The sequence below is a fragment of the Tiliqua scincoides genome, chromosome 4, assembly GCF_035046505.1.
Source record: "Tiliqua scincoides isolate rTilSci1 chromosome 4, rTilSci1.hap2, whole genome shotgun sequence".
NCBI classification, from domain to species: Eukaryota; Metazoa; Chordata; class Lepidosauria; order Squamata; family Scincidae; genus Tiliqua; species Tiliqua scincoides.
Genome location: NC_089824.1, coordinates 106,563,526 through 106,571,237, shown reverse-complemented (window position 1 = coordinate 106,571,237; position 7,712 = coordinate 106,563,526). Strand labels below are relative to the sequence as shown.

General features: G+C 47.5%; 1 pseudogene; it reads left to right on the top strand.

Annotated features, from left to right (window-relative positions):
- Window positions 1-1,565: 1,565 nt before the first annotated feature.
- On the top strand, window positions 1,566-1,684 carry LOC136649877 (5S ribosomal RNA; annotated as a pseudogene).
- The last annotated feature ends 6,028 nt before the right edge of the window (window positions 1,685-7,712 follow it).

Below are 7,712 nucleotides of genomic sequence, written 5' to 3'. Positions count from 1 at the left end.
CTAAAACTTGTAGGAACATAGACCTGGGGAGGACACCTCAAACGTAGGTGCTAAGGTCCAACCCTTGGTCACCAACCTTGTTAGGTGGGCTTCCTGGATGATCTGAAAGAATGGCTGATGTTTGAGATATTTTGGCTCCATCCTGCTTTTACAGGTTAAAATCAGGACTTTGAATTGAGACATACAAAATTATGCAGGGGATGGACAGAGTGGATAAGGAGATGCTCTTTACACTCTCACATAATACCAGAACCAGGGGACATCCACTAAAATTGAGTGTTGGGCGGGTTAGGACAGACAAAAGAAAATATTTCTTTACTCAGCGTGTGGTTGGTCTGTGGAACTCCTTGCCACAGGATGTGGTGCTGGCGTCTAGCCTAGACGTCTTTAAAAGGGGATTGGACAAGTTTCTGGAGGAAAAATCCATTACGGGGTACAAGCCATGATGTGTATGCGCAACCTCCTGATTTTAGAAATGGGTTATGTCAGAAAGCCAGATGCAAGGGAGGGCACCAGGATGAAGTCTCTTGTTATCTGGTGTGCTCCCTGGGGCATTTGGTGGGCCGCTGTGAGATACAGGAAGCTGGACTAGATGGGCCTATGGCCTGATCCAGTGGGGCTGTTCTTATGTTCTTATGAGCCCAGAAATACATGGAGAGTCAGTGACATTGTTTTACAATTGGTGTGATATGTTCTTATATACTTTTTTCCAGAAGCAGTACAGCTACTGTACTTTAAACCAGTTGTGTTTCCATGTGGTTTTCAAAGGCAATCATGTTTAACACATTGCAGGAGTCAAGTCTAAATGTTATCAGAGTTTGGATAACCATGGCCAGGCTCTCCAGGAGGGAGTTGCATTATGTACATCAACCTAGGCTGGTGAGAAGCACAAAGAACCACAGATTACACTAGCATCTAACTGTACTTTTGTGGATCTGTTACTTAGGGTACAGTGCAATTCTGTCCATAATAGGTTGAATTTGACATTCTTGGTCACTGTTGCTTGACACATACCTTTGTTGCCTAACAAACGTATATACACTCTTCCCTTGTTATCCATACCTAATTTGTTCCTGAAAACAGCCCTGACAGCAAAAACTTGGATGAAAATTATAACTTTACAATGGGAGAAATTCTAATTTGTTCAAAGTCATTTCAAGTTCACCCCAAAATCATCCTAAATGCCTAATATTATCCATAAGGAAAAACTTGTGTGGCATGATTCAATAGAATAATCACCAATTCATAACATTATACAGCATTAATAAAGTGTTAAAGCTGATGATGAAAATGTTTCAGAAGTTGTAGCATCACATGAGGTTTAGCACTTCTAGCTTTAGTTGCAAACTATGAGCAACTTTCTTACATTCCACATGTTTTTCCACTTTTCCTATGAGTATTATTATCTTTTTCTATTCTTCAGGACCCATATCCATAGTAATGTTGTAGAAACATAGCACAAAATACCGGGTAGATACAGTAAAAGGGAGCCTGTGCCTGGAAAGCATGGGGATGCACTAACAGTCAGGCTACCCATCTTCCACAAAGGAGGATGCCTCTTCCTGATCTGTGCTCCGTCCTCCCTGCACATTCCCGATCTTGTCTGATCTCGGAAGCTAAGCAGGGTCAGGCCTGGTTAGTACTTGGATGGGAGACCGCCTAGGAATACCGGGTGCTGTAGGCTTATACAATAGTCTTTCGAGACTGAAGGTTGCCAACCAACCTCTGATGGTCCTGAAGAGAGTTTCCCCTAAAGTCCACAGGAGAACATCTGAGAAAGGGGGCCCTTCTGGACCTCTGTCCTACAAGGGGAATCCAAAATTCAGTATGCTCTCCTGGAACGCCTTCCTGGGCATGCAAGGCAAATTTGTCCCCTTCTCTGTTGCAAGAGCTCAAAGTGAAGGCAAGGTCTACCCATTGGGTAAAGTCCCATGAGGGACTTGGTCCTTTCCCCCCCCTTCACCATTAATATGCGCGGTATGGATAAGTGGAAATTCTTATAGGAAACATACTGATAAAGAGGGATGAGCGTACAGTACATGGTTTGCATGCCAGGTGAGTGTGACCCAAGTTAACCTGGTCTTGTTTTGGCAAGGAAGCATCAAGTTGAAGGCCAATTGTTTTGAAGGGGAACAACCCCCTCCTCCTCACTGGCTGGATTGTGAGAAGTGCTGCCTTGGAAAATTCCATGACTGGCTGCACCTTGTGTGGCCAGCCAATTCTGATATGACAATCCCACATCTTGGCAGCTTCCTGACTTTCAGGTAGTCATGAAATGTATGCCAATTGATGCTAAGGCCACCAGAGCCACACCCTTCTCATGTCCTGCACAATACAAAACAACCATCCCTCCATTGCAGATGGGCCATCAAGACAAAAAGAGTAGTCCAAGATGTGTTTACATCAGTGTTGCCTCTATGTTGTCTTATAAAAAACTAGAGCCAGGGTAGGGCAGCCCAAAATGTCGCTGGATGATAGTTCAGGTCTGTCACCCCACCCTAAAGAATGCTCTTACCACAGTCTTTGCAGGCTGCCTGAAACCTGGAACTGCAGGTTACAGGCAGTGAATGAGCACAGTAAATAGCGGAAGGATCTGCTTTGTGCTGGAGGGAGTGCACAGCAAAATCTGCTTCATGCTCACTCCAGCACAAAGCAGATCCTTCTGCAATTGATGGAGGCAGTGGTTAGAGGGAGGTGGCAGGGGCAGACTCAGGTTGAAGGGCACCCTGATCTGCCACTCCTTAGACCCCTTGGATCTGCCACTTATTATTAGTTACCCAAGCACTCCCCATTCCCTCCACTATCTAAGAGCCAGCTGGCATCCAGGGCAGGTATCAGACCACATCCCTCTTTGTCTAGTCTTTTCCCTTCTTCCTTGTTCTCCTTTCTTTGAGCTGCCATGCAAGTGTCTGCTGAGCCATCTTCTAAGACACCATCACCTGGGAAAGCCATCTTGGCTCTCTTGTCTTGGCTCCCTACCTGAACTAGCTGAGGCTGGGTTTGCCACTGAATCCTAACTTCCCTCCTGGCCCGGGCTGCCTGACATGAGCCTCCTCATATCTGTGTCCGCTCAAAAGTGGGCGGGATCTGAGGAGACCCATTGGCACCGCGGCTGAGTTTCCTGGAGTAAGGGAGCAAATACTCTCTTACAATGAGGAGACTCCTGGTGCTAGCCCGGCGCCTACTGGATCCGGAGGTTGTTCTTTTGGCGCCGCTGGAGCTGTGGGTGCTGGGAGGCTTAGGCCGTTACTTTTATTCATTTTCCGCATTTTTATACTGACCTTCCTCCAAGAAGCTCAGGGTGGTCTACATGGTTCCTTTCTTCTGTTTGTCCTCACAATAACCTTGTGAAGTACGTAAGTGAGGCTGAGAGATAGTGACTAGCCCAATGTCACCCAGAAAGCTTTGTGGCTGAGCAGGGATTTGAATTTGGATCTTCCTGGTCTGTCCAATTCCTGAGCCACTACACCATCCTGGCTCTTGATCACTCTACACCATCTCAATCACTATACCATCTTGGCTCTCCCACAATAGTCCCTGCAAATCTCAGTCTAGCATAAAAGGATAGGTAACCCTGGTTCTACTACTACTTTCTGAAACCTTTATTGGCATATCAAGGTAACCCTGGTTCTTTGGCACCCCTGACCATTGGCTCCCAACCCCCACTATCTTCTGTGTTTTGTTTATCGGCAAATTGATAATACAATTAGCATTTCTATCCCTTCTTCACTTTTTTTGATGCTCTCTCCTTTGGTATATAACTCCACAACTTGTTTCACCTACATCTTTTTCTCCCTCAATGCTAAGATATTTGTCAATTTATTCCAGTTTATTAGCCATCCAGCCTACATCAATCCTACATTTCTGTCCAGCGGCCTGCTAAAAAGTAGCCAATCGAGATTGGCATGGAGCAGCAGGGTTGTGAAAGAGCTGCAGTGGCCCATGGCACAATTCAGGGTACAATCCTAACCAACTTTCCAGCACTGACATAGCTGTGCACATTGTGGTGTGCACATCCTGCAGCAGGGAAACAATCTAGGGGGCTTCCTCAAGGTAATGGCATGTTTGTTACCTTACCTTGGGTCTGCATTGCAGCTAGGTCAGTGCTGGAAAGTTGGTTAGGATTGTGGCTTCAGTTGATTAACATAGCACCAGGGGGAAAAAAGATATAAGTGAAACAAGATGTTGTGGAGATATAAACCAAGGAAGAGAGAATCAAAAAGGTGAGGAAGGGATAGAAATGCTAATTGTGTTGTGTTGTGCTTAACCCTTCCCACTGCACTATTTTACCAGTCAAAATGCCACCTTGCCCCTCCTGAAGTTGCTGATAGCCTCACAAGAGATAACAAGGTACAAGTGAGTGCAAAACCAAAATTGTTCTTTTCTGCCCTACTAAGGCTAACAGTGGAGTGGACAACAGAGGCTGGAAAACCTTTAACATCCCCCCAATGCCACTGTTCAAGCCACTTCACTCTCTTCTCCACAATGGCCTCAATCCCCCCCCTCCATCCCCTGTGCACTTTGCTAGGCCCCATGTTGTTGACCTGCAGGGGCAATAAATCAAGTTAAGCCAGAAGGTTTTCACACTTTTATTGTAAAGCTTTGGGAGGGCTAATTACAGGGGAGTTTGTCATCTGACAGCTCAGCAAACAAACAGAACAGAAGGGAACAGAAAAGGGTTCACGAGGTGTCATGCTCACGGCTCCAAACAGAAAGGATTACAAGGGAATCAATTGTGCTCACGGTGCCTGGGAGAATGAAGCCCCAAGCCCAAAGCCTTCCCAGTGCAAGGGAAATGCATCACATTGAGAGCAATACAACCTTAGCGAGAGAGAGAGAGAGAGAGAGAGAGAGAGAGAGAGAGAGAGAGAGAGAGAGAGAGAGAGAGAGGCAGTGCCTAGACACAGGTCACCATCTGAAAAATAGTTGGGTACTCTTTGCTCTGCCATAGGATTTCTCCTTTTAGAAAAAAGCTACACCTGCATGTACATAAAACTGTACAAAAAACAAGGCATCACAAGCAAGGAACTGAAATCTTGTATAAATAGAACCAACACGAAGAGCTACAAAGGGGTCACTTAGCTCTGTCCTGCGCAGCTGGCCTGTGCCTGGCCTCCCACCTTTGGTTTTACCCCTGGCTTGTCCTAGTGCCATCACCCCCGAGGCCCTTCAATGTGCTTGTCAAGGCCAGGACCCTTGGAGCACCCTTCTTCCTCCCCATCCCTCATGCCCACCCCACCCCTGTGCACACAGGATCTCTTACTCTGGCTTCAAATTGTGCAAAATGAGCTTCCCCTGGGGCTACTTCAAGCTCCCTGTCTCCATGGCATCTCCTCATTCTGTGGAAACACGAATTAGTATCACCAGGGGCCAATTATGGCACCACCTCCACCACCACTTTTTCAGACACCACCCCCTGGCCCCTCTTTACTGCCCAAAGACAGGCCACAGACAGGCAGTAATCTTTCCTCTTGGTTTTCCAGTGAGGGGTGAGGCACTAGACAGCCTCTTTCTCTTTCCTCCCTTCCTCAGCAACCAGGATTCCCTGGTTTCCCTGGGAAACCCACAATTCCCTGGATCCCACACCCCAGGGAGTGAGGCTAAACCAAGAGAAAAGACACTAAAGATTCTTTCCTCCATACCACAAAGAAATCAGATATTAAGTAGTAGATCACACATTGGCCATTGACATTAACCCAACCTATCACCCACCCTCAGGTCATTGACCTTGGTCTAGCTAGCAGGAGAATAAACAATCCTAACCTGCCTGAGCTTTGCTTCACCCCAATGGGGCCTGTAGCAAGTGTACAGGAGCAGCTTTGGGATGCGGCCCACCTTATAGCGCCCATCAGCAAGAAATAGGCTGGGGCAAGCCTTGTCTCCCTGCCTGGGGATAAGATTCAACTCATGGTCAGGCCTATTTTAATGTCACTAAAAAGATATTAAAAATAAATAAAATGGTCAAGGGCCATTTTATTAAAAACGAAGAGTGGCAATCTGACTTGGGAACCACAGGTATTTCCCTGTCAGCAAGCTGGCCTTCCATTTATGCCTTCCATAGCAGGGAAGTATAATAGAGAAGAGGCTGGGAGGAGGGTCCTGCCCCCTTCTTCACCTTTGAGTGGCACCTGAAAATTTCTAGATAGGACAATGTATGGCTAGGGATAGAGTGGCTAATGTTATTTTCCTCTCTTGGCAGGCTGATGAAGCCTGCATCTTAATCTACGAATCTTAGTAGCGGCTACCATCTGAGTGGATTTCGAGAGAAGCAGACATTTCAGAACTTCTTCTGGGCCACACAGGTCACTATTGGACAGCTCAGAGCCTTCTAGAATATATGGGAAGTGCAGTGTCCTCTTGTCCACTCTTGGAATTGATGCTGAATCAGCCCACAGCCTCAGAGAGGGAGGGAACAGAAATGTCCTTTGTTCTCATGTGCATCGTAAGGCACCAGGGGTCTCAAGCTGGGACTCTGATACTGGAGAAACATTTTGCTCTCTGTGCCACTGTGGTTGCAATTCTGCACCAGCATGACAGACGGTACTGTGGCTTCTAGCTCTGCAGGTAATAAGCAACACACAAGGGCTCCCACCGGATCCTATAAAGGTACTGACTTTGGCCTGCCTCCTCAGTCTAAGGAACTTGTTCCTCAGGTATAAATTGAGCTTTTCTTAACATAGGCCCCCCCCCACTCCCACTTTCTGGCTGACACACACACGTAAAACTGCACCACAAGAGATAAGGAGAGGTGTCCTTGCATGCACCCAGAAGGAGAAAGCACTAGAGAAAGCTGAACAGAGACACAGCAAGGAATGGCCAGCCAGTCCACTTTGTGCAACACAGCCAAGAACATCAGTGACCCATGGGAACATGTAGGAAGGGGGTAGGGCCTAAGGGCACCCAGAAGAACCAAGTCAAGGTCACCATGAAAACCAGGCTAGGCCCTATAAGCATTTGTTGGCCGGACAGAAGCCTCAGGCTGGAGAGTGCACCAATGGGCATTGTATATCCTCCATTTCTATGTGGATTGGTATGAGGGTCCACAGGCACCAGCTGGCAGGGCGGGCAGGTTGATGGAAGGAATCATGGTGAGCTACATAGAGCCAGGCCAGACCACATCAGGACAGCTAGGACCTAAAACCAAGCCGCAAAGAAAAGCCTGCAAGTGGGCCAGAGGTGGAAGAGTTTTCCCTTGTCCAATCAGGGCTGGCCTTTGAATCATACCAGGCCAGGGCACCACTGCTGGGATTAATCACAACTTTTTTGTTGTTGTGGGCCCTGTTAGAAACTGCAACACCCCAAACAAGGCTGCTACAGCTTGGTACTATGTGGCTAAACCTCTAGCACTGGAAGAGCATACTACAGCCCTGGAGGCTGGCGATGTGGTTTGAAGGCAGGGGGGAAGGGGAATGACTCCAGCATACAGAGGCCCTGTGGCCTCCAGTGCAACCCTGAGTCAAAGCTCCATTTCACAAAGGCAATGGTGGCTTACAGGCAGACAAATCAAAGGCCAGAATCATGGCGCTGGGGCCCAGTGGGGTCCCATGAGAATTCCCTGCCCCAGTTGAGGCAGAAGATAGTGGGGAGTTACGGGGTTTGTATCTCCTGAAGAACTGAAGACTCTTCCATCTTTCTGACTGGCCCAGCTCCACTGTCCATAGGGCAGAGGTAAAACAGGACCAGGTGAAAGCCACTGTAACCAGCTCTAAGGC